Raw genomic sequence first — 27,069 nt, forward strand, 5'->3', positions numbered from 1 at the left:
TTTCACATTTCTGCGCACCATACATATGTTAAATTTGTATGTTGTATGTGTATTTCATTCAGATGACTTGAGTATGAGCAGACTTTCATCTGAAGAGGATTCAGTCTGTTTCAATATTTGTAAGTGAGAAACCACTGAATAATTTTAATGATATGTGGCAGATTTTCCAGCCAGGCAGAGGCAGTGTTCCAATATTTGTAAGAGTGAAACCGACGGATGTTTTTAATGAGATGTGGGGGCATTTTCCAGACAGGTGCCAAGCGAGAGACCGTGTCCAAGATAACGTTTCAACATTTGAACCAGGCAACCACTGGACATCTCGGGAGATATTCCAGAGCTGGCAGCAAAGCGAGAGACCGCTGTTTGAGATGCTGTTTCAATATTTGTAAATGTCAAACCAGTGGATGTTTTAAAAGAGACATTAGATTATCTAGAGATGGCAGTGAAAAGAGAGACCGTTTGACCAGAGGTTTCAACATTTGTAAATGTGAAACCGCTGGATATTTTTAATGAGACATAGGGACATTTTCCAGAGACTGCTGCCATTGAGAGACATCACTGTTCGAGAAATCACATCAATATTTGTAAACCTGAAACCACTGGATATTTTAATGAGACGTCAGGAGATTGTCTAGAGATGGCTGCGAAAAGAGAGACCGCTGTTTTAGAAGACATTTTAACATTTGTTAACGCGCAAACACTGGATTGTTTAATGAAACATGGGGACATTTCCCAAACTACTGCCAAGCAAGAGACCACTGTTCGAAACTCTGTTTCAATATTTGTAAATGTCAAACCAGTGGATGTTTTTAAAGAGACATTAGATTATCTAGAGATGGCAGTGAAAAGAGAGACCGTTTGACCAGAGGTTTCAACATTTGTAAATGTGAAACCGCTGGATATTTTTAATGAGACATAGGGACATTTTCCAGAAACTGCTGCCATTGAGAGACATCACTGTTCGAGAAATCACATCAATATTTGTAAACCTGAAACCACTGGATATTTTAATGAGACGTCAGGAGATTGTCTAGAGATGGCTGCGAAAAGAGAGACCACTGTTTGAGAAGACATTTTAACATTTGTTAACTCACAAACACTGGATTGTTTAATGAAACATGGGGACATTTCCCAAACTACTGCCAAGCAAGAGACCACTGATCGAAACTCTGTTTCAATATTTGTAAATGTCAAATCAGTGGATGTTTTTAAAGAGACATTAGATTATCTAGAGATGGCAGTGAAAAGAGAGACCGTTTGACCAGAGGTTTCAACATTTGTAAATGTGAAACCGCTGGATATTTTTAATGAGACATAGGGACATTTTCCAGAGACTGCTGCCATTGAGAGACATCACTGTTCGAGAAATCACATCAATATTTGTAAACCTGAAACCACTGGATATTTTAATGAGACGTCAGGAGATTGTCTAGAGATGGCTGCGAAAAGAGAGACCGCTGTTTGAGAAGACATTTTAACATTTGTTAACGTGCAAACACTGGATTGTTTAATGAAACATGGGGACATTTCCCAAACTACTGCCAAGCAAGAGACCACTGTTCGAAACTCTGTTTCAATATTTGTAAATGTCAAACCAGTGGATGTTTTTAAAGAGACATTAGATTATCTAGAGATGGCAGTGAAAAGAGAGACCGTTTGACCAGAGGTTTCAACATTTGTAAATGTGAAACTGCTGGATATTTTTAATGAGACATAGGGACATTTTCCAGAGACTGCTGCCATTGAGAGACATCACTGTTCGAGAAATCACATCAATATTTGTAAACCTGAAACCACTGGATATTTTAATGAGATGTCAGGAGATTGTCTACAGATGGCTGCGAAAAGAGAGACCGCTGTTTGAGAAGACATTTTAACATTTGTTAACGCGCAAACACTGGATTGTTTAATGAAACATGGGGACATCTCCCAAACTACTGCCAAGCAAGAGACCACTGTTCGAAACTCTGTTTCAATATTTGTAAATGTCAAACCAGTGGATGTTTTTAAAGAGACATTAGATTATCTAGAGATGGCAGTGAAAAGAGAGACCATTTGACCAGAGGTTTCAACATTTGTAAATGTGAAACCACTGGATATTCTAAATGAGACAGGGGGAAATTTTCAGACAAGTGCCAAGCAAGAGACCACTGTTCGAGTTGCTGTTTCAATATTTGAATGTGAAACCACTTGATATTTTTAACGTGACGTTGGGACATTTTTCAGCTGTGTTTGTGGAGACAGAACCAATTTTCAATTCACAACAGGGCATCTCCAGCCGTGTTGTGAGCAACACAAGTAAGCTAAAACATGATCACATGATCATGAACAGTTTCGAACACTGTTAGAAATAAGCATGAAACCACTTAATTTTCTTGCAATGAGACATCGGGACGTTTTCCTGCTGTTTTTATGGTGACAGTACCGGATAAGGCAAAATGTGATCTTCCTCACATAAACCTAACATGATCATAAGCACCACGCCTCGTGACATCAGAACTGAGCCCTGAGAAATGTATCTCTGCAATATAAAGAGACGTAAAGTTCTAGTGCGCTTTTTTAATCAACGGCTTCTTTTCACTGCTTTGCCTAAAACAGTCCTGAGAGGTTGTTTACAGTTGTCACACTTTTCAGCTGTAATTAAATTGCAACAAACTCTACAGTAGCTTCCCGTGCTGTGCTTTTAAAAGACTGTAACTATATCCATTTTGACAACCTACATTTACAACATGATTAACAGCTGGTAATAAAAGTCCAAAGCAAACAAAGTAATGCAATAATCCAACTTTTCTTTTACAATGCTGCAGTCCAGTCTGAGTACATGGATCTTAAATCATATGGAGTGTCCATTGAACCTCACTGCCAGGTGGGGTTGTGCATTTAAAAGGCAGATTTAACACCTGCAGTACAGGGGGAAAAATTTATTTTGTCACCTTCACATGAGTATTGGAAAATCTGTGGCTCAAGAAAAAAAACCAGATTCAATCAAGGGTAATCCAATTATTATCACAACTACAGCCTTAATTTATTTATATTTGTGACACCTATCAGCCCCTGACTTCTAGATATGTATATGTTAAAGTCCTTTATTTACATGACTGATGTATCTAGGGTTGTTTTCGTCCTTCTCCTCTGTTGACAGCCATAGCTATAAAAGAGTTAAATCTGCTGGAACCTTGCCCTGCTGGCCAATTGAATGGCACACACAGTGATCCAAAACAGCCTCTGCAGAAATAAAACAATATATAGAAATGTGCAATACAGGGATTTAATTTTCCCACCACCATCCATTTATATAATACATGAAATGAACCTCAAATTAATTTGCACCGAGGCTCTAAAGTAACAATGTAATCTCAGTGTTATAGCACAGTTGCAAATGGATTTCTGTCTCTTGTAATTTCATAAGAAGCACTCCAGGGGTCACCTTAAAAGATGTCGCTATTTTTTAAAAGCCAAAACTATCCCGTGGCCTGTCAGCAAAGGGAATCTCTGCAATGCAATCTGTTTTGTGCCATCGATTTGTCTGGTGTTGCGCCTTGTCACATGGTTCGCCTGTTAGGTTTGCCGGTATTGGCAGAGACGACTAATATTAAACCCAGATGTCTATAATAAAGTGTGGAGTATCTGCTTACTTGTGCGCAATCTGGTCCTACAACTTCCTGACCAGTGCAGAATGACTTGAACCCTGCTAAATGTTAAAGGAACAACATTACATTACATGGCACAGCGAGGGGGATGGAGAGAGGGGCTCAGCAGAATATGATGATCCTTCTATTAGTGCCCTCCTGCTTAAGGACTTAAGACATAATTCTGGAAGTTGTGCTGGATAGTTACATCTCTGATACTTGCACTAATCTGCTTTGTTATAAGAAAACCTTTGACTGAAGTCATCATGACATCAAGACAAGTGAAATATAAATTCCAGGATTTTAATTTCAAGGTGAAGAATAATCATTTAGACCCGTCACTTCATTTCTAGCAAAGCACTAAAAAAATGGTGTCCACTTTCACATTTCCAAAGGGCATATCTGACACAAGCAGCACCTGTCATGCAGTCAGTCACTTCGGCGCTCTCCCCCACAGCCCTAATGTTATTCCCCCCTAAACTTCAAATCCACTCAGCATTTCCAGAACTTTTTCATACGTCACATGAGCCCACCCAGATATCTCTCCGGCTATAACTCAGCACCTAAATTTAGGCAATATATTAAGACGCTCTCCTCTTGCACTCGATGGTGGCTTTTGCCTTTTTTTGGGAGCAAAGCGTAGCGTTTAACAGAGGCTGTCCTTGTGTAGTGTTTAGCTTTTCAAATTACCGCAAAGACTCGCTGAAGGTCAGTCTGAATACACAATGTGACGTGATTTAAAGAGTGTTTTCATGACGGTAGCAGTTGAGAGCACACCGCTGCCAGAAAACATAGTTGACCCATACAGTGTTAAAGCTTCAGAAAGACAAAATACAGAACTATTACTGAAGTTCACCGATAAAAACGTGTTGTTTGCATTGTAGATCTCAATAATGTCATGATAATGACAACATAAATGGCACCCCTAGCTTTCCCTCTGCATGAATATGGGTTTTTTCTGACTGCAAGTCCCCCGATCAGATGGCTTGTTAATTTGGTCATTTCAGAGTTATATGGATTTTCCAGTTGCTGCTGTGTTCATAAACAAGCATTTCAGCTGACCCCCTCCTCTCACGCTTTGTGTGTCAGCGTTTTCTCTGAAGGAGGAATTTAGAGCTCAGAAAGTTTATAAATAAGCCTTCTATCAAGTTCCACAACAGGTGTGACCCCTGTGTCCTAAAACTGAACACTTTCAGTGGGAGCTGTTTTGTAAGTGAGCAGTGGAGGACAAACTGCTTCAGCTGCCTTAACATATACAAGACCTGGCCTCTGCATGTGATAAGTTATTCCAAAAACACATGTTTTCCTTTTTTACAGCCTTTCTAAATTATGACAAAGTGTTCGACGAGGCCATTTTAACAATAGCAGCTGTAGTGAGGACAGACATGTCATGTTCTGTCCCTGCCAGGGGAGTTTGAGGTATTCAATGAAGCTTTCAAGGATAAACGCCATATCAGGTGATATAGAGTGTACCCAGGAGCACTCTGTATGACACACTGAGAGGAACGCAGCTTGTCCCTATGGTGTTTCAACAAAATTCAGTTGGAGGGGGATTGCTGAGCTTGCCAGGGAAGTTGTGAAGGACCAACTTCTTTTCAACACGTCGCGTCTGGGTTATGTAAGCCCCTATTTAATCTTGCCACAGATCCCAGTATTCAAGGTCTAAACAGGCAAGGAAAAAACTAAATGACAGTCTAACAACATTTTCATTTTTCAATTTAATTCAAATGTAGAATATAGAGGCATTTTTGCAAGAATTACAATTATGCGCATGAAATATGACAATATTAGTACCATAATGCAGAGCAGACAACAGACACTGTTGCCAGAATAAATGTTGGCAATGAACATTTCTGCAAACTACAGCTACAACAAAAATGTACATTTGATATGTTGAAACTTTACATTTCTTTATATTCAGTTTTATGTTTTATGTTATGAAAACACTGAGCTTATGGTCTAGTGGTAAACGGGTTCTGTTGCCTCAAACACAGCAAAAAAACGACCTGACATTGCCTTAAAGATACATACTGGTTTCATGCTTACAATCTTGAACAGTGGTTTCTCGCTCGGCAGTCGCCGCTTAAATATTTCCAGATGTCCCTGGAGAAATATCCACTGGTTTCACACCTACGAATGTTGAAATTTCCATCTTGAATAGCCTCTCGCTTTGCTGCTCGAAAATGTCCCAACATCTCATCAAACATTTCTGGTGGCTTCACGCTAACAAAGTCTCAAACAGCGATCTCTTGCTTTACAGCCATCTCTGGAAAATGTCCCAACAACTTTGTCCCAACAAGATTTTCAGTGGTTTCACACTAACAAACGTTAGAAATGCCATCTTCAACAGAGATCTCTTGTTTCACAGCCGTGTCTGGAAAATGTCTCCGTCGAAAAATATCCATTGATATCATACTGCAGAAGATTTGGAACAACTTCGCAAACAGCGGTCTCTCACTTTGCTGCTATCTCTGTACAATGTCCCAAAGTCTGGGTAAAAATATCCAATGGTTTCACTCTTACAAATGTTGATACATCATCTTTAACAGTGATTTCTCACTTCGCTGCCATCTCTGGAAAATGCCCTGATGTCTCATTAAAAATATGAAGTGGTAACATGTTTACAAATGTTGATGTTGCTGCTCACAGTACAGGTGAGAAGGCTGCCAAGCTAGTGACTGCGGTTCGACAGCAACATTTTAAGTGTGAACCACTGGAGATTTCTGACGAGGAGCTAAGACATTTAAAAATGATCTTTTTCCAACCCTGCCCAAGTGCTTTTTGTGCTTAAACCAGACCATAAGCGTATGTTGTTAAGACATCAAGTAGAAAACTGAATCTAAAAAGAAGATCCGGGGTTTACAGACACATGAACTTGTTAATTTGTTCTGGCGGTTGGGTTGGCCATCTCATAAAGACCTCTTGCCTAGCTGTCATGCCACCACCATCCCTTCCTCTTCCTACATGAAAGTTCATACATATCCATGTAATCTGACACGATATGGCATGACAGAAACAATAACTGCTGTTGAAAAATATTTAACCTGCAGTTGGATTGAAGAGAACTGCACGGTTGCGAGGTGTAGGGGGCGCGCAGGTGCGTGAGTATTTCCTCTGTTAATGACAAAAGGAGTTACAGCAGATACGGTTGCTTCCTCTTTTCTGTCTGTGATGAAATACAGACGAAATTATTTTATTTCTTTAAAAACATCAACTGTAAAGCAGTCCGTTCATTTTTTGTGCCTGTGGTTAGGGTTATTCTTGTGCTTGTAAGCAAGAAGTTGAAAAATAGAATTTGAAGGAGCCTTCAGATCTCGAGGGAATAATTATGGACAATCATAAAACTTTATCACAGTGTGAGACAAATAGAGTGACAGAGTCGGAGCTGATTGCTCAAATACAGTCTAAACAAAGACGCTCCGTCATGCGTGACTGATGTGCTTTACTCCTCAAACCTCTTCAGGTTGTCACTTACACACTTTCCGATCATGAGTTTAAATTCCCCATCTAGTCTCCGTGAATATAAAGCACCTTTATATGTATATAAAGTTAAAAGATTTACATTCAAGCTTGTTGTGCTGTAAGAATAAGTGGGATCTGCTGCATAAACAGTACAATAGTTGTGGAGAACCTACCCAAAAACCATTTTACCAACAATTTTACCCCTGAAACACTTCACTAAGTTTAAAAGAAGCTCGGCCGTGAATTCACTGAACACCTCAGATAGAGCTTCCTTTTTGTTTTCTATTGGTGATCGCATGCCTCATGGTGATTGCAGTCGGGGGGGGGTTTAACACACCATTTTATTTACCACAACATCGCTGGTAGGAGCAGTGGAGAAACAGGAGACGACGGGTAATGGTGGGTAAAACGTTCTCCTCCATGTCACTCCCATGTCCTTAAATGTCCCTCCCCGTCCCCTGTCAACTGAGAACAGTCTTAGAATTGGGACCAGGTGAGCCAAGAATGAAAGCTGGCTGGATTACTTTACATTATTTCAATCAATTATTCAAATGTCCCCATTGCCTTCATGATGGCTTGACGAGGCATGCCAAATAATGATCCCTCCCCACACGCATATGCTCGCAGGTAAGGACCAATGCTTACCTAAATGCTCACTTACAGATACTCGGCAGAGCATGAAAAATTCACATGCACACGCTCACAGCTGCGGCAAAACGGTAATTTCAGTCCTGGTGATTGGGCCCAACTGTGGAAAGATGTCTGTGTCAGGTCGACCCGTGTGAGGTCAGCACCAGTGCGCACTGGAGCTAGTTGCATTTAATGTCTCTGTCACCGTAGTCACAGATAAGCAGCTGAAGCAGCACGGTCGAGGAGGAGAGAGGAATAAGTATAGTCAAACAAGTGCAAGAGGAACAGGGTACCCTTTGTCCCAGACTGTGGCTTTAAAGAGTGTCAAAAGCTAATAAATATTTTAGAATTAGGTGTGTGTCAGGGGCAGGCCCACTCTATCAGGCATCTGCTCTGTTTACTCTCCCAGGGAAACAGGTGCAGCCACATGAAGGAGAATTTCATTTCAAAAATAGCATTTAGCATTTTACCCCTCCTGGAGGCCTTCTCTGAGAGAAATTCTCATGTAATCATACACCATGGTTACTGAAAACTTCTCAAGTTGATCCACTGAGACATATGGTGTCTTAGCGAGGGGAGGAGCCGCAGGGGCTTCAGGGACATAAATAGGATTTAAATGTTTGGTTTGTGATCATTTGCAATGGGCACATTTCTGTAACAAACTGCATGAAATGACCTGTTTTTTGCTGTTTCATTATCCAGGTCTTAAAAAGTAACAGTTACACAAAATGAAATCACACGTTTGTTTGTCTTAAACATGAATCGTTTTACAATAAATCTAAAAACAAGATAGATTAGTGTAAACTAGCTGTAGTACAAACACGGAGAATTAGTGTGCAAAACACAAAATATCAAAGCTTCACAATGTCCTTTATCTGGAATCTTCAATTACAGTATTGTAACATCTTCGACATTTTCCCGAGACGGCTTTGTGTGCGACCGAGCCTGTTTATTTTCATCATTAGAGGACCGTGCCGTCTCCTGAACATCCAGGTCGAGCGCACACTCCCTCTGAGCCTTTGCATCTTATTTTTTTGAGTTTTTCCATTCGCGTCATCAAATGCTGCCTGCAACATAATGAGAGATGTGGCAATTAATTTTCTTTTAATCAAGGTCGAAATGAAGTAAATTGGTGCAGCTTGGCGAGCCCTCATTTTCTATTTTTGCAGTGATGCAAAACAAATACGATAAAATTATGGCCCTCCTCACCTTCTGTAATTAGAAAGCATGAATGATCAGAGGGAGATGATATGTACTATACGGTGCCTCTGACTATGCCTCTCCCCCCAGAGATCAGATTTCAGCTCTTTTGAAACAGATGACCATATTTTCCTCCCGTATTTGCTGTTCTTTTTTCCCTCTGCTGGAGTTACAGACAGAGGGAGCAGCTCAACATGACATTGACTGCAATGTTGTTGTATGCCTCTCAAATCTTATTAAAGACCACAGCTGTGAAAGACCTTGCTGACTCCACACATTTCTATTAACTGTGCTGTTTCAGTGTCCCTCCAAGCTGATTAGGAACTTATTAAAATTAGATTTTACCTGGGCATCTTATCGTCGCCATATGGCGTGGTGACCGCTTTGTTTTCAGTTTGGACATGTGAATACAGCTTGTGTGATGAATTTTAAAGCAAATCCATGGACCTATTTCCAGTGAGTATTTTGGATTACCTCTGAATATGTGATTTGTTTAAAGAAAAGTTCCGATTGGTGCGATACTGTGGTTTTAATGAAGTATCCACACCTCAATTTCCTGTTGGAAGTGATTGAGGAAGTAGCCACCTACCTCTTATTGTCCCCCGCCTAAACATGTAAATAGCTCAGATGAAGAAAACATATTGCCCTGAAATGAAAAGACAAAGGACTTCAAACAACATTTTTTCTGTGTTTGATTTGGTCAAGAGATAGACATAATGGTACGAGAGAATTATCTTCTGTGCCATCTTCAGTGAAGTCCCGGAATTCTTGTTTATCCCTGAAGTTTGACAGAAAGACTAACTCACTCGCCGAGGCATTTCAGCTCTTGCCCTTTGCTGCTCATGTGCTACGTACATCTGTCACACCAAATGTGTCTCTGCGCGGCCTCAAACACTAGGTGTACACAGTGTTGAAATGCACTGGAAAAATATATACAAAGGCTTGATCGAGCATTAGCTCTAAGTCAGCACAGTGAGGTGGGTATGGCGACAGCTGTCCAATCTTCCCCTCCTCCCTCGCTCGCCAGCCACCATCACTTTTCAAAAAGCTCCCTGTTTACCATACATAGGCAGCTGCCACCACCGTTAACTTCCATAAGACAGCCACCTGCTAAAGGACATTTGTACATGTCTTTATTTAATTAAGGTGAATGCCAGTTCATCGGCCCCCCTCACGCAATGTGACTGAAAATATGTCAACCTTGATAAGGCTCCTTCCAGTGGGCTCTTCGGAGGCTTGTGGAGGGTACATGTCTTCTTCACTTATTTTGTCACTTTTGCGACCAAAATAGATCACGTTCAAAATGCTTACAGCGTACATTGGATTAAAGATTGAAATAAAGTGTGAAAAAGAAGAAAATCCACATTAGATCATTACAAAATGTCACCACCCCGTTTAACTGCTCTTGTGTCTGACAAAAACACAGTATCACTTGCTTTCTGTGTGAAACCTGAGTTTGTTTTGATGAACATAAAACAGGTATTTTGGTCAATTGAGAACCTGCAGGTAGCACTGCAGTGGGTGTTACAATTCAGGGCGGGTATGACAAGCACACACAGAGCTCTTGGCTAACTGTCTTTTTCTGCTTTTGTTTTGTCTAATTGGGTGTTGAAAGCGAGATAGATTGCACATTTTTTACTTCAAACCACTGTAATTCTGGAGCTGCTGCTACAGTTGTCAAAAACTGTGCAAAGAAATACTGGCAAGAGTGTGAGCAGTGGCAGTGACGGATCATTTTGGGCTACTAAAAATGCTCTACTTGTACTAATTTACTTTATCTGTTTGTGCTCGTAGTTTTCACAGCACACCTGGGCATCTCTTAAGCCACACTGGTTGGAAATCAATCACACTGGATGTTTGGCAAGGCTTTTAAAGGAACAGTCTGACATATATACGTAAATGCGTAATCTGAAATCAGATGTCATATTCGATATCAGTTTCATCACAGGGTGTCCAGCAAGGTCAGGCCAGGACATGTTCAGACCAGCTGCAGGGGGTAACAGCTACCCCAGTAGGAAAAAAAAAAGAAAATCTAAAAAAACTCAGAAGCTATATGTTGAAACTCTTTTTTTAAATAGAGCTGTGTGGAACTTGTGTGCTGTGCTGGAGCAACCCAGTCGCCAAAATAAACCCGATAAAGCTAAGTAAGTTTCTGCAAACCACAGACAAGTTCAAAATGAATGTTACTTTATGCTACGACTTTATGTTTGTTAAGAGTGATCGGACAGAGGTGACGGTAAGTGAGATCCTTTGACTGACAAGGAAAATCTGACTAGAGTCCTTCACAATAAAATCCACAGTCAGTCAATCTCCGTTTTCACTTCATGTTACAATCAGCTCAAATACGGCCAATATAAAAGTGATAAATACATGTGAATTGCCACCCACTTGTTACATAGAGCCCCTTTAAAGGTGTAGAAATAGAAAATCGAGGCATTGGGCTTTATGAGCAGTTGCGTGTTGGAGCTATTTCTTGACCGACAGGTGCTGGGAGTTATGACCGCACACAACATCTCAAAAATCCTGTCCTCATCGTGGGGTTATCTTGATATTATTGGTGAGAAGCTTACATAGTAACAAGAGAAATCACATAAATAAAACAGCTAGCAAGTTTTATTTTTTATTTTGATGACACTGGGCAATTAGTTTTATCCCCCCCAGTCTGCACTGAAACTGATATCGACCTTCTAATTTGACTATTTTCCAATCTATATATACAGTCTATTTATAGGCTGTATTAATATACACTTCTCAAAAAGGAGCGTTCCTTTGAGCAACAGAGCTAATTAACAGTATAATCAGTTCCTTCTGTTTTATCCAAAATATTTCTATTATATCGTTTTGATTTAATTACACCTAATGCTATTATAAACTTCTGTATGAATCTGACTGCATCAGTGAAGCACAGCTATATATTAGATTTGATTCTCTCAGGATGAAATGAACCCTTTAGTTTAACCAAACTGTATGTCTTTTCTAACCTTGGACTGCCTTGTGATTAGCTTTTAATGTTTTATAATTAGTAGTATCAATGGCAAAGGAGTCAGCAGGGCAGAGGTGGGCTGGTTACGCCCTTGAGAGCAGGCCTTATGAATCAACGGCTGGCGATAAATGGACTGGATCATTACTGAATCAAGTGATCTGCAGAATAATCTATTGATTTTCTGGTCTTTCTTACTTCTTTATTATTCTGTATCACAGTATTGCAACATCAGGAGGAACCCACTGATGGATGGGATGCTTGGACCTCTGCAGTGACCGTGGGGGTTCGCTTAGGAATGTAGCATATATAACACATTCCAGGTTCCTGGGCATAAAATATATACAATGACATGCAGATTTATGCCTCATAAGGTGTGCTTTTTTAAATGTACTGTTTTTGCACGAGTCAACATGTCCGTGTTTTAAGCAGCAGAAGAATTGGTGTGACTATGATGAGAAGAAATGATTAAAGGTGGGTCTGAACTGTGAACAAGCCCTATAATATTTATAAAAACAGACTTTTCTTGCTGAATGTATTCAAATCTAATAGTTGCAGGTGTTAAATGCAACCCATTCAAGACAGTACTGCAGCTTAAATTAGAATTTCTGTGAACTGGACATCTTTGGGCGTGCAAAAGTTTATATAGGATGGCAGTGTGATTACAATATGACAAATCAATTAACAAATATCCTCAATGTATCGGAGGTATACCAGGCAGCAGGCCACAAGCCTTGAATCCTTAACCACACATGGAAGAGATTAAAGCACTATCTACCTTGTTAGTTGACTTTGCTATCGATCCTCTCGATTCTTTATTATGTACAACAGGACACATCACAAAACTGCTAATTGGCAATAATCTGTTTGTCAATAGTTCAGAAGACTGCAGAATTTAGATAAGGAACGTTCAAGTTTAAAATACATTATCACATCCCTGTTATTCCTATGGGCTTTGCTCCTGGGATACCTTCAAGGAGTCTCATGCTCAGAATATTTTACAGTAAATTATTGATGTATGGTCGGTGGCAGGAAAGATGAGAGAGAAGGAAAACAAAGATGGGAGGTGACATTAGGGTTCTGCCAATAGGAAGGTAAACTTTAAATGGACTGTGGAAAACACTGTAAATACGGGTTGACTAATTGTGAAACTGAAGCCACCACGCATAAAAGAAGTGAAAGCCTTGTGAAATTATATCATATTAGTTATATGTCCTCCCCTCTGAGGACAATCTGTTTTAGATTTATATTTAAAGTGAAACAATACGCAAGTATGCCACTGAAATGATCATGATAGGTGCAAATAACAAATCGTTCATTACATTTTTAAAGCTGCACTAAGTGTAATAATGAACCCACAGCGAATCATTACTGTTGGTCGTTGCAGCTCCTCTCAGTTTGGAACATTTTAGCACCTTTCGGCTCTTTTTATCGGCTTTTAACCTCACTGTTTTGATTCGGTCTCACCGTTGTCACTCCAGACCCCAGTTATGCCCATCACCAAGCAGCAGACAGACAGGGTTAGTGACTGGCTGGTGCACACACATTTCCCCCAGGAGCTGGTGGAGACCAAAACAGAGCTAAAAGGAGAGCCTCCCCCCACGTAATCCAACACACTTGGCATTATTACAGAATTATTGCAGTTTGGCTCGCATGAATATTCATGCTTTCGGTAGTACGTTCCCCTAAATCACAGCCATTGAATTATGCCTGCAGTTATGTTTCTTATGGACAGTAAATGGGGAAATAGGTTCATATGAAACTGTTTGTGTGACTAACGTGTATCCAGCTATCTGTGGACAGTGGGCTGCCTACAGCTGCTTTTCACTTTTTCTGCCAAATAATGCATTTAGGATGAAACTGTATGTTGCGTAACTCTATATCAGAATCTAATAAAAATTAGGTTGAGGGGGTCAAACTTTTGTTTACCCCACTGAAAAACATGACTGATTTATTTTGTTCAGATAATTTATTTTGTGTTTTTTGTCATATATTCAATTGAATTTTCTTATTTACATGAAACGTTGAAACATATTCCTTGGGGTTTCCTGCACAATTTGAGAACTGAAGTATTGATATCGTGCTAATATTACTCATGATAATATCGTCTGAATAATCCAGTGAAGATGTAAGGCCGTGTGTGTCTTTTGTCTAGGAGTTTATCTGGTTGCCTTTTCACTAGTAATCGAGAAGTTGATAGTAATTGTTCTTTTCTTATTCTTTTTTCACAACTCCCATTAGGCAATGACAACAGGTAAGAAGTTTTATAAGGATAAAATGATACATCATATTTTACGATCTACCATGGTAGCAAGTGTATGTACCAAAAAAACAAAAACAAAACCCAGTGATGTTTTGTCAGGTTGTGAGAAAGAAACATAATGATGGTGATGACTGACAATCCAGCTGTTGAATAAACAGAGGCCTGCCACGAAAAGGGGCGGGGCATTGCTTCATGGCAACCATTACATGAAATGCGTAGTGGCTGAGTAGCGGCAGAGTAACTGCCTGACTTATGGAGAAAATAAACATTTAGACGGTGGTCAGAAATAGGAGACATTAAGATACCCAGTGCTTTCTAGACTTTATGTCTTGGAAGCTAGCTGAGGCGGTCATTTGCTAACACGTTACTGAAGGCTACATAGGGCAGGTGGAGGAATTACTGTGACTGTGTTTGTCACCAGCACCGAGATCCTCCCAGTGGCACTGGCAGGTAGTGGCATCACAGTGGCAGTCTCTGGCAGTCTGCGGCAAACTGTGGCATGTCCGTGGCATCTCCTGGCACCTGCTCCAGCTCAGAAATGCCTCCCTTGACTCGCTGCCAATAAGGGCGGGGCCACATTTCCTGGCAGATTCCACTGGTGCATGTTTGTTGTTAGGACAGTCACTCTGCTTTCAGGTGATTGTTTAGCAGTTCTAATTTTTAGTGCTATTTTCTATTTACTTAACCACTTCCGCCATAGAGTCATGATGAATACAAAATAAACCTATAAGGGAAAAATCAGCTTCTTGTTTACACATTTGAATGTACAAAGTTTTGCACAATTTCTCTTTGTTTTGCACTTCTTAATATTATCTAAATATATATTCATATCTGTTCCATAGCGTAAATGTGAACATAAAATATTGTACATATTGTACTATTCTGTTCTTATATTTAATATTTTATGCCGAGCAGGTTCCAGGAGATGCCACGGACATGCTACTACCTGCCAGTGCCACTGGGAGGATCTCGCTGTCTCTCATGTTTGTCCCATAGTGATAAAAGTTTAGTCAATGCCGCTGAGACAAGTGTCCACACCTCTCACAATATATTATATTTTTAAAACCTCGACAATATAGGGGTGTTTTAACCATTTTAAAGGTTTTTATGCACACTCCTAGCTATCTACATAGCAAGTGACTAAAGGTGATATATTTTAAAAAAAATCTGGCTTTGCTTAATTTAGCAAATGAATACACCTACAATACAGTTTCAGAAATAAAAGTTAGTAAAAGACTGTTTTGACGAGCTGTCAACTCATTGGGGACGCACAATTGAACTCCAGTCCAGGTTTTCCAAGCAACACCTGCTAACCGAGAAATTCAATTAAGGACTCCTCTTCCCACTTGGAGCCGGTCTCCAGGGCAGATCTTCCGGGCGACTCGCCCTGTAAGAAATTAGAAAATGCTACAATAAAACCCGAAAAACTGAAGAAAAAAGAAATGTGGCAACTTTAATAATGAAGGCTCCAACGCTACCCAGCGTAAACACACACGTCCCTGTAGTCGGAAGTCAGCGAAAGACAGCGAAGTACCACAGGTAAGACTTTTCCTTTTTCTCTCAACTACTGTGCATGCTCATCTCATTTCCAAACACATCATCCTCCGCAAAAAGCGACACCAAAGTGTCCATCGCCACAGCGCTGACACTGAAAACTGGCGTCATTCAGCAGTTTAAAGCAGTTAAGAAATGACAGTGGAGGATAGAGACTTGATGTGAGGACTTGTCGGTAAACACGGTGTGACTCTCCGCCTCGATGCAGCGGCAGCAGCAGCGCCGACAGCAGCAGGTCCGGAGCGACTCTCACAGCCTGTTAGGGAGCTTACTGTACCTCTGACAATGCCGTGGAGAGGAACCGGTCTTTACTGAAACTTTGATAATTCACACAACAGCCAAATTCAGAGCTGTCGGAGACCGGCTGTGAAGCCCCAGGCGAAAAGACGCCAGTCCCGTTGCAAAGTTGAGACAGATAGGTGCAACTTTCCCCCTCAGTTCGTACTTTTTGCTCTGTCAAGGCGAGCTGAAATGTCTCCGCAATATACAACACAGACGCGACAGCGTGAAAACAGGGATGATATGAGATGTTTTATTCTTTATTCAGCAGCTCTGACCTACAGTAGGCTAAAGGTTATTACTGACACTTCTCCAAAACAGCAATAAAAAAAACAAAACCAAAAAAACACACGACACAATTGAGCGACTTTTGGGTGCGTCGCCCATCGCCCCGGCTTTTGACTAGAAAAACTTAGTGAAACTCCTTTAGTTGCCACTAAACAGGTAGTAGCCCTCATTCAGTATCATTTACCGAAAATAGAGGAACTACTATAAATGCAATCAATATTATAAGCCTGAAATGCGGAAGTTCTGCTGTTAGAGATTGTAAATGACTTTTGAAAAATATTTGTTTGTATATACTCGGTCCATAAGGCCTGTGGTGGTGTCACATGCTAAATGCATCCATCAAAAAATCTCTACCAATTGTTATTATTATTGTAAAAAAAAAAAAAAAGAATTAACAAGCTATTGTGCAAAATGCCATTTATAAATATCATCACAAATATTACACCATCATTGAACCGTTTTGAAAACCTTACCGTTTATCCAAAGTGTTGTGTCGACTATTGGCAGGTTATACACCTCTCTGACACACACACACACACACACACACACACACACACACACACACTTTGCTATTTGCTATGGTAAATCTGATTTTTCTGCAGTTCCTTCTCTCAGTGGCTGTAAGGCAGGTTTTCTGACTTCCTACTACTGTAGAATCTGTTCCAAAACTCTGTTCATATTCTGCCTGTTTGGTTAGCTGTGATCGCTACAGAACACCACTGTGATGTGAGATTTAATTTAACATGGTTTTGTGAAGGGTCACTGTTTCATGTCTTGTGTGTTTATAGATGTCTGTGCTGTGTGCTTGCCACTGTGTTTGTTATTATTGTCAGGGATGAAGATGAGGACAGGAATAGATCACTGGCACTTTAAGCCCGGAGTTCTCATATTCTCGCCGGATCTTTCTCCTTTGCTAATTATTGTGTTGTTTTCAGAGCAAATATGTCATATCCATGGCGACCAGGCAGGTTTATTGTCTCTCCCGTGCAATAGCTCACAAAAGTAATTAATTATCCTTTTTTTCTCTCTCCCTCTCTCCTGTCTTTGGTTAAACAGATCATTCATGGAAAGCCATCTTCTATATTAAAAATGCCACTGCTAGTACAACAAAAGGTAAACATAAAAGTTTTTCTTTCAATTTTACAGGTTTGATGTCCTTTTTATGTGCTTTGGTTTCTTTGTCATACAAATCAGTCATAGATGAAATAATTTTATAATGTAAATAGATGCATTCTGCGCACAGTGTGTGCTTTTGAGGTATTTTCCATAATACCCTCATAATGCAGCAGCTGTGCAGCCTAACTGTTGCAGATGTATTCATGCATGCAAAGCAAGCACACACTTGACACTTAAACAGGCGAGCTTAAAAACACATGTTTAGACATGAAATCAGCTTCCTTTTTATGTGATTTGAATAGCAAGCGTTAGCCAGACTAAAGGTAAGTTTACATTAGTGGCGTGTCTATTCCATGAGGTCACTAAAAATAATAACCAGCAGCAGGTGACACTACGGGGTACAATAGTTCACCTCAGTGCATTGCTGGGGTGTTTTTGTTTCCTTAACTTTCATACAGTCTGTCCAAAGAGAGGTGTAAAGTGATCAGATGATGCAGTTTCCAGCTCTTCATCCTGTGTGCTCCCTGAGTGTATCCCTGAAACATGTGTCTGCTGTCCGGAGGTCCATCTCCAGCTGGACACCAGCCAGCCTTCACTGTCAGACTTGTGGTGCAGGTTCTCATCTCTCTTCAGCATTGATGAGACACTGCAATATCCATCTGTCAAACATACTGCCCTTCTTTCCCTACCTCTCTTTTGCTCACTCTCTGCCTTCCCTCTTTCTTAGTTTCACCATAGGTGAAAGTGCAGCTGGGTAAATCCCCTGAGCTGAGAAAGCAGAGATGTTATTTGTTCATTTGTGCTGTTTTAATTATGATTTGGTGTGTGTGCTTTGTTCAGTGTTTAATGTTGTGGCCCTCTAGGCCTTTTGATTGTGTCTCTCTAAAATGGCACTTGAAGTGTTGCCTGTAGTGCTGTGCTCCTGGTTCATTCTACTAGTGGAAAATCTCATTGGTTAATCAGTGTGCAATGCCTCCAACGTTCTTATTTCCTGCAGTCCTATCAGTCAGTGAAATGCCTCATGTCTCATAAGTACCCATCTGCATCTGTCAAGGGGTGTGTAGAATTAAACCCATGTGTATTCCTCTTCTGTTTGACCTTGGCTGTGGACCTGAGGTCTTTGATGTCAAATAAGCGTCAGTAATCCCAGGCGGCATTTGACAGGCTTCAGGAGCCATTACTTTTGTTTCCCAGCGCATGAGCTTTATCAATTGCCCTCGGCGTAATGATTTTGTATACAAATTTACACTACCACAACCATAGTGTTTTGCCTTGTAAAAATATACTGCCTTCAACACGTCCTGTTATACCAGCACAAATAGCACACATGTTTTTTTAATCATCATTATTGTTTTTATTTTAGTGCTAAGGAAATGTCCTTTTTGCATGCTTGATCAGCCAGTAGAGAAATCCAATATAATGGAGGTTCAAGGTGAATTGCATCCCGTGCATTTCCCCCCTTCCACTGAAGGAATATTCCAGAGCAAAATAAACAAATCACACAGACAACAGTAATATAGGGTTGATTTTGAAGGCATGAAATAAGTATCGATTAAATCCTGCAGTTCATAGATGAAAATGGCCTTTTTGGTAATTTGTCCTGGGTCCTTTCAATACGCTGGAGAGAAAAAGAGAGAGGGAAAGGAAGGGAGAGAGAGAGACAGAGAGAGAGAGAGAGAGAGAGAGAGAGGGGGGCATGGACTGGGGAGAGAGAGAGAGAGACTGCAGAAAAGGTAGATAGGAAGACTAGAGAGAGGAGTAAGACAAGTGAACACAGCGAGAACGACAGAGAAGAGCTTTCACAGAGTTGAGAAAGGGACATGCTGCCCCTTTCCGAGCTCATTATCATTCTTAATAAGTCTTAAGGAAAGAAGGAGCATTGAGTGTAAATGCATGGTAATCCTTACACTGGCCAAGGTTAGTAGGGACGTCAGCACATGCGCACCGTTCCCAGCTGGCCACTTTGGGACAGGGAGGCGACCAGAGGAGCACAGTTAAGGATAGATGTTCAAGGAGAAAGTGAGGACGTTTAGACACTGTATAAAGGTTAGGCCCTTTCCCCCAGCCTGTAGCTTTTCAGTGCCTGCGCCACCTGGCATTTAGTGAGTAAACAGCTCTGCATCAGACTAAAAACTGTTGTATTTCTCCATAGGACCTGATGTAGGCAGTAATAATTCAGAAGAGGGACTAAGAATAGACAGGTGAAGAGCACAAGGCTTGATTAAAAATCTAAATAGGGCAGTTTTGACTTTGGCACCATTCACCACAAGGGATTCAGTCTTGTACTCAAAGTAACTGTTGGCTGCAGAGCATGCCTAATTCACTGTTCTTTGGGTGTGGTCCAAAAACAAGCATTAAGATGAATTGGATGAACTGGTGACCAATTAACTCATTTGACAAATTGCCAGCCACTTGTAGTGGTTGATCAACCATGTTGCTTTAATGGAAATTCAATGCAGTATGTATTTATACTGTACTAAGTCCAATGTCGTATCACTCGATGCATTCGACGGTGTTAGTTATATTACAGTATTCCTGTTCATTAATCAAATCAGATGTGAGACATGTCTGGTACATTAATCTTAGGCCACAGTGAGTGAAGTCAGAGTAGCAGGTGATTTTTATACTTCCAGTAATTAGTACATTCAGTGGATTCTGCTTTTACATTGTCAGTCACCTTTTAAGCCTTCTTTTAAAATGTACTCATTACAGTCTAAGCAGCTATGATACTTGTGTAAAACTGAATAAATGTTTGATATATGTGAATCTCATAGTAAAGAAGCATCTCTGTTAATCAATTAATTAACTCAATTAAGAGTCAGATTTTTGTTTTCTTCTAAAATATAGAATACTAGAGCCCTGTCGAGTTGAAAATGTGATAAAAATTCTGCCCTGTCCCACAAGCAGAGTATATAAGACAGTCGGAACAAAGAGGTGAAAATTGTTTTATCTCAAATCTCGTGATTTGATTTAGGAGTCCAAATCTTGTTGTTAAAGCTGGATTCAGAATTGATTTTTGATATTAAAATTGATTCACAACTAAATAAGTGAAAAAAAACACACACATATACATTGTTTCAATAAAATTTGGCTGGTAGTCGATACAAATACAGATGTTTTTTTTGTTTTTGTTGTTACAAATAAAACACTATGATAAATAACTGTACTGTTTTTAAAGTCATTCAGCCCTTCATTACACTATCTGCTTACTTATTTGAGCACAAAGTGGATCATAGACATGTATGAAACAAATCTTTATTATAACCTTCTTTCACATGTAGGAGCGAAAGTCTTTTTAGCCTGCTGTACTACTACGCATTCAATGATAAGAAGTTTTTAGTATTTATAGTATATTACAAACTGATGGCAGGGATGTCACAAGCCGATAGCATTTGAATACAGCAATGCAACATTGATGTGACACAATAGATTAACATCGGCCTCTGCCATCAGTGAATGTCAAGTTATCGGCCAATGGGCCGATAACAAGGCAGTTATTTGACAAAACTCATGTTTGGCTAATATATAGGTGCACCCCTGGAGAATTCAGCCCTCATATGCTACATAGCCTCCCCCTAACAATTAGGGATAGCTCCCGTATTGAAAATGGTATTACAAATTGCTACTGGTGGATACATTTCTACCTTTGCACGTTATATACCGTCATATTGCCCAACCCTGTGTACAGGCACAGGTCTTTGAAATGAAACAGACTATCGATCAAGATTTTTTTTTTTTTTGTGGTGAGTGCAGCTTAGCCAGCTCATTTGCTCACGCTGGAGTTTGGTGCTCCTCTTGGCAAAGTTAATTATGAAGTTATTAAATTCAAACTGAGCGCAAACACTTCATTGAGGAACTACTAGATAACTCTGACGTGTGCGCACTGTACATTGTCTGGGTGCTGCACTGTGTCCACATGGTAGGAGTCTATGTGTGTTTTTCTTTCCGTCAGCATAATGTTCAGGAGCACAAAAATTGATTTTTGGAATCTGCAAATTGATTCAGAATTGTAGAAGATAAGAATTGTGATTCTTATGGGAAATGTTTGTAAGGTAGACCAGTGTAGTGTACCATAGGGTTTCCTGACAACTATGTGCCAGACGTTTCTCTAAACATCTTTATAGATTCTAGTTTGACCAGAATCCCAGTTAAGAGTTTGTGTGTCATATGATGAAATGTTTTTTTCAGAAAAAACGGTAGCAGCAGTTCAGGCTGTAATTATCTTTACATAAATTGTTTGCTGAAATATAAGATGTAGTTTTTAAATTTTGGGACCCACCAACCAAATTCGTCGAGGAGAAAATGTGTTCCCTGGCCTAGTCCCCAACTTTATATTGCTGATGCCTTTGAATCCTGCTGATGTAGATCCTCTTGGGAATATGTTTGCTTAATTGTCCAAGAAGGGGACAACAGTAAAATAAGCAAATGAAATTGGAGCTGATGATGTAGAGTGGGGGTGCCCTTTTGTCTTGCTCAGTGTAATGCCATCTCTGTGCCTTTCTGTCATCTAGGGATGATTTACCCAGAGACAGATGTTCTCAGACCTTAGCTCATGAACCTGCACCATTTTGTTCTATTTTTTGCCCTTTTAAAGGTTAAGGACTGAAAGGCGTTCACAGCAACATGTCAACCTCTTTTGATTGCTGTGGTGTCAGCTGCTGTTGTATATTGATTCCAGAGTTTTTACTTGACTTTACTCTGACTGGGCTGAAAACATTGCCATGTTTCTCATGGCTTTAAGGAACATCTCTTCTTCACAGATCTCATAACTGCGTTTTGGTTAAGACTTGGTTGGCAACCTGCTCCATTACTGCCCCCCTCCCCTCCTCTCCGCACCCAACCCTCCAACCCCCTCCAGGGAGCCTTGGGAGGCAGAGAGCCATCACCATGGTGATCTGAACACAGATCCCCCACACACCGGTCCATTGTGACTGGCGTGCGTTGAGGTGAGAGGGAACAAAATGTCACAGCAACAGGTTTTTTTGTGTTTTTGTTTTTGCATCAATTCTCGGCGGGATTGTGCTCAGATCCATGCGCTCAGTTTCACTGGAGGGACTGCTGGAGAGACTGCTGGAGTTAGGGAAACATTTTGATTTGAGAAATGAATAGAGTGGCATGGAAATTGCCCGTAAATACTAATAAGTCTGTGCTTTTGTTTTATTTTTTTCTGTGTTTATCATCAGGGCAAGCACCAAAGTCATGAGGGAGTTATTCTTATTATCTGATTAAAAGTGTTTGTAAATTCTCCAAATAAGCATAGCCCAAAGTTAAACAAAACCGGCAGGTTTTTTTTCAGTAATTTATTGCCTTTTTACACTTTTATGGTTTGAATCACACAGTATTAATTTAGTCATTTATTAGTATTGCAATAGTAATTAATGCAAATTGCAAGATATTTTATAATAATAAGTAGTTTAATTTGGGCAATAATTTATGCAGTCTGGAAAAATGTTTTTGTTTTCGGTCCCCCTCTATCGTACCCAAACCCAATACAAGAAACTGGTTAGATTGAGGTGTTTAAACAAAAATAGAAAATAAGAAGTCTCTGAACCGCTATCAGACAGTATAGAGCAGAATTATTACATCTGAATACATAATAATGAATAACATTAATAACAATTGTTGTTGTGTTGCTGGTAGCAGATGATATCGGTCACCAGAAAGGCCCCATTATACTTCCAAGGTCTAACTTGCTCAACACTTCACTGTACTTTCTCTATAGTGGCTCATGATTAGCTTCTGGTAATGCCCTCATGCTCGCAGTTTATACTGACCTTTGAACTGCCTTGATCCAGGCAACATGCTATTGACTACAGGCCTAGGAGACGGAAGCTGGCTTGTAGATAAAGTGGCATTGAAGAGGTGGAGCAGATTTTGCTCCCAACCCTGAAGAAGATGTGGGCTGTGTCCTCTGACAGGCCCAGAGTTGCCCTCAGTCCCAGAGGTTGGGATGGAGGGTCAGACTGTGCCAAAGGGCAGAAGGATAGCTTCTAACATAACACCCTAACGTCTGGAATAATGTCTGGGCCTCCGGCCCTCTGCTCCGAATAGGATACCAACCCATAGCTCTCATGATATCCCCCTATGATAAGTATTAAAGTGATTGTCTTGTCTTATCTCAGTAAACCTACACATTTATTTATTTTTTGTTTGGAGTCAGTTATGAGGTGTGTGTACTGCATACATATGCGTTAACTCCCACAATAGCCTGTTTTATTATGCAAGAACCAGAAGTCTCATTAATATTTGTTGATATGTAGCTATAGCAGTCAGGTCTTTTTGTGCCAAGTCTGGAAGAGGCTGCCATCTCTGCTCCCAGAGCAGATGCAAAGGTGCAGGTCCTGAGAGATCCTTTTATGTTTGGAGACCTCTCCTTGCTCCTTTGACTGCGACCTTAGCCACAACACAGCTCCGTCTCAATCAGCTCTCTGCTGTAATCCCACTTCAGAATTCCTCTTGGCTAAGGGAGTAAATAAATTTTTCAGCGTTTATTAGAATACAGCTTGCCAGAAGGGACTCCTCTCTCCTCTCCTATAGCTGCTCCAGTAATTAGCAAATTGATTAGGAGAACTTGAACACACCTCCTTGGCTCTTATCTCCCCATTCTAGGACAATATTGCCGTGCCATGGGACAGCGTAAATATTTTAAGGGAAACCCTCAGTGAATCTCATTAAATGGCTATGGGGCAGAGCAGCTGTCTCCTGCTGAAGGTCCCAGCCAATTTTCTAAACTATGATTAAAGAAAAGTTTTGGATTATTTAAACATGCCAGGTCCTGTGGGTTTTTTTTCAGTGCCACTGAAGACCTCTGTGATTCCCACCACCCCTCCGTGCCAGGACTGCTCCTCTCCCTTTGGATCTATTAGTTTGAAATCGTTTGGGTGATGACTCTTTGAAAGTGGTGGTCATTCCGGGATGCCGTGTTCAAAATGCAACAAAGACCTCTCTTTTATGCACAAATGCTAATTAAAATTTTTACCCCCCATCCCCAAGCTGCAGAGGGAAGACTTGGTAGCAATTTGGCAGATAATCAAATTGCATTTTAAATGGAGCCGTTTAAAGATGACTGGGGTCTGCTCACAGGAAGACACAGTGGCACAAATTAAGCTCGAATAAGCTGCCATGTGCAGGGGGGAACAATACAACAAAATTCACATCACAATAGGAGGCTGCATTTATGTAAATGGCCAACATTCAATGTTTGATTTATATTTTTTTAAATTAGTTAAAAGGAACTCAGGTACACAGTCAGACTTGTTTTCTCCAAATGCATGCATGCAGGAATTCTGTTTTTCTTTTAATTATGATTTCCCTCTTGCTAAGTGGCATTTTTTTCATAATGTGTCCTTACAATTTGACCAGTTGAGGCAAAATGCTAATTAGACATGATTTGTTAACAGTTCGGGTACCTTGGAAACATTTTGTTCTTAATTTTAGACTTTCAGCCTGACAGAAAAAGCAAACTGGGTGGAAAATGTTGTCAACAGCTATGTTTGTCTACAAAAATCTGCGCTTAGAAGCTGTCCCCCCACATTTGGTATACATCATTAAGTTCTTCGTGGCCCATCAAATTGTCTATTCACACAGCATTCCAGTACATATTAGTGACATCTCGTTAGCAGAAAACAGAAAACTGACACAAAAAATTTGGGAAATGGGCCTGAATTGTTTATCTCTTAGAATAAGTAGAAAGTGTGATTCTCATGAAATGATAGAATTAGATCAAACGTGCAGCTCTCAAAGCCTCTTTTATCCTCTCACTTAGTCTCCCTGAAAAGTGAATGCACCAAGTGATCTATTCAGTTTTTAACAACATTCTTATGCAAGCCACATTTCCTGTAAAGTTTAACATTCATCACAAGACCAATACAGCCATCAGAACGGCTTCATATCCATAAAACCCCATTATGGACAGCACAACAAGTGATGCTTGACTTGTAAGTTTAAAGGGTTCTTAATTGGCTGTGATTTGCTGGCTGTACAGCAGTGACAGTGGAAGGGGCATAATGATCCTCCTCGGATGATGCATTGCTTTTCTGGCAACTTAACGCACCTTAACGCTGCATGTATCTGTCCTCTGGTTAAGGGTTGCCTTCATCTCAGCATCATAACAGGCTGACATGAGAATGGTCTCGACCTGCACACTACAGGTTACACATGAGTAGATGTAATGTTAACCTCCTTCACCTTCTGTACAGATATCCACATCCAGACAAACGTCCCTTGAGATCTTTTACAATGATCCCCCAAGGCAGTTTCCCTGTTTTCACTTTAGATTTGTGGTTGAAAGCAGCTGAATACATTTATAGAAGTATGAAGCTCCAAAGCAGCTCTGCCTTCCAGTATTTGATGCTCATCACTGAAGAATTTATCAGTAAAGTTGATGAAAAAAAACAAACAAAAAAGAAAGTTTTTTTGTAGACTTTCTTATAGGACATGTTTCTCAAATAAAGAGTGTTTGAATGAAACAAAATTATAATTATCTTTTCTGTTTTTATAATATAACCTTTTGAGTTTGACTAACCATGTTAATTTTGGTTAAGGATGGATTATTATCATGAACTCTTTTAAACTGCCTTTTTTTGACCAAATATTTCAATTATGAAATGAATAACTGTATGGACTATGCATTTTAACTGTCTGAGAACTGCAGTAACATAAAGTCCATTTCTAATAGCGCTGCATTAGAAAGCTGTAAAATGTCTTTAATTTGTATATTTACAAAACTCATCTGTAATCTACAAGTCTGCATATTTATCTTATTATTTTATTAATAAGCACAAAATAGACTTTTAGCCTTTTGCGAAAAGCAGCAGAAAAGGGAAGGCATCCTAATTGGAACAACACAGTCCCTGTCTTATGATGCTGAATGACAAATATTGTTGCAAAGTTAATGACACAAGAGGGATTTGATTGATCAAGTGGGTGACTGATCATAAAACTGCAGTCAATATTTGGCTGTAGCTTTATTTCCCCTCTGAACAACAGTGTGCCAGGATGTCTGAGATGTATGGCTAGACACACAGCAATGGCAAAACACATATTTACACTTCAGTCTCTCTGAGCAGGATGATGCTGCCTCTGTTTGTCATACAGAAAATAATATCCCATGATGCAAAAATGAACAGTCTTAGAGTATTTATTCAGTTGGAGCAAAGGGTATTGGTTAAAGCTGACCAATTTTAGAGTAGTTGGGATGAAAATCTCCCTCTAATTACTGGACTGTGTGGATCCTCTGGTCCCAGTCCCTCTGCTGCAAATGATGGTATTAAAAAGTCTCTTTTATTTATAGAAATAAAATTTTAGCTTCAGAGACAATAGGCTAGCTCTTTTTTACGGTACAGCAGACTTTATCTTTTTAATAAAAAATCCTGACTTGGTGAAAGTTTAATTAATAAGGGACTTAAAGCTAGGGGAATGAGCAAGGGAGTTGGGTCTTTAAGGGGGTACTTATTTTTCCATCTGGGCTATCCTCCAAAAAAACTGTCAATTAGTGTGTTAAGCTGAAGAGACAAAAAACGTCATTAGTTCTTGCAAAAAGAATAATGGGTTTTAAAGGTTTTGCTTTAGTGGCAGGCCAAAAGCACAAGAGTGAGTCTTATGTATTTTCATTTATTTCCTCCAATTATCAAAGTTTGGGGGAAGGCTTCATTGTTCTAAGGTGCATG

The 27,069-nt window shown here is 40.0% G+C and overlaps 1 long non-coding RNA gene across 1 annotated transcript in view; it reads left to right on the plus strand.

Moving 5' to 3' along the window:
• The first annotated feature begins 15,508 nt into the window (after positions 1-15,508).
• The window catches only part of LOC115585069 (uncharacterized), a 33,619-nt gene continuing 22,058 nt past the window's right edge, over positions 15,509-27,069 (plus strand). The window contains exons 1-2 of the long non-coding RNA XR_003984659.1: positions 15,509-15,703; positions 17,342-17,398. This is a non-coding gene — a long non-coding RNA (uncharacterized LOC115585069). The remainder of the gene's footprint in view (positions 15,704-17,341; positions 17,399-27,069) is intronic.

This window comes from Sparus aurata, chromosome 7, assembly GCF_900880675.1.
Source record: "Sparus aurata chromosome 7, fSpaAur1.1, whole genome shotgun sequence".
Taxonomy (NCBI): domain Eukaryota; kingdom Metazoa; phylum Chordata; class Actinopteri; order Spariformes; family Sparidae; genus Sparus; species Sparus aurata.